Genomic DNA, 1,286 nt, shown 5'->3' with positions numbered 1-1,286 from the left:
TGTTAAACTATAACCCCACCTATGTTCTCTTCCTGTAACTTCCTGGTCTGGAGAATAAATGGGGGGAGCGAACTCCAATTTGTGGTTAATTTCCCAAAGGAAGGAATGTCTCACTCTTGAAGGTCCTGGGAGATTAACCCCTTCGGGGCTTCTCACTGCTCAGAAGAGATGGGCTTTGAGTGGTCTTTTGTGGCTCCTTCACCTAGGGGAAGAGGGGTGACTAATCCATGGGAGGCAAAGCAACATAGAAAGAGCCAAACTTGTCTGTTACACTGGAGAGCCACCAACAAATTTAAACAGGAAGGTGACTTTGGTATAGCTTGGGAAAGACTACTGTGCTGCATTAGAGAAAATGGGTGGCAGAGGTCAAGAGAAAGGCAGGATGAAGACTGTTTCAGGGATGGAAGTAGATATGATAGCCCAAAGTCAGGTGGAAAGATCCCACCTCAACTGAGAGAAGTGTAGGTTGTAGAATATTCAGGACTTCATGAATGACCTGATATTTGGCATTGGAAGATGAAAAAGTCTAGAAGACAGTAACAGCACAGTGTGATAAGCATGATTACTCAGGGGTGGGACTCAGTGTTCCAATCAGTCAAATATGGCTGGAGTGGCCAAGCCCAAGTGTTCCCATTCCTGGGTGAAATTTTTTTCCCCTGGGATGCTTGTGCTGGATGTTCAGAAGAATTCCAGGCAGACAGAATAGCCTAATAAAAGTGCTATTATAGTATAAAATGTGTGTATCAATATGATGAGGCCTAAGTGTCAGGCTGGGTCAGGTCAGGAAGAATATTGTGAATTGAGATTGATTTGGAATTTAATCTGTAGGCAATAGAGTATTTTGTTGAAGTGTATAGAAAAGTGATCTAGTGAGATATGTGCTTTATACAAGTCTGGCTATTCTTTAGATGATGAGTTGGAAAAGAAGAGTGATTAAGGGTCAACATTTAGGATATTATTGTAGTAATCATGTGAGAAGCAGAGAAGAACTAAGCATGGATGGTGGCAAGGATAGAGAGGAAGTAATAGGTACATTAAGTGTTAAGGAGAAAGAAATGCGAAAACATAGTGAAGAATCAAGAATTTGAATCAAACATAACTCCCTCGTTTCTGGTTTGGATGACAGGTTGGATGGTGATTCCATTAATGAGATACAAAGTTCAAGAGGAATGGGTTTGAAAGATGATGATTCCATGTTAAACACATTGATTCTGTGGTATCCATGGGGCATTCAAGTGTAGATATCCAGTACGTACTTGGAATTGTGTACCTAGAACTGGAGACTG

The sequence above is a fragment of the Galeopterus variegatus genome, unplaced genomic scaffold (assembly GCF_000696425.1).
Source record: "Galeopterus variegatus unplaced genomic scaffold, G_variegatus-3.0.2 Scaffold117, whole genome shotgun sequence".
Lineage (NCBI taxonomy): Eukaryota > Metazoa > Chordata > Mammalia > Dermoptera > Cynocephalidae > Galeopterus > Galeopterus variegatus.
The sequence above is the reverse complement of the archived record's forward strand: the minus strand, read 5'-3'. Positions refer to the sequence as shown.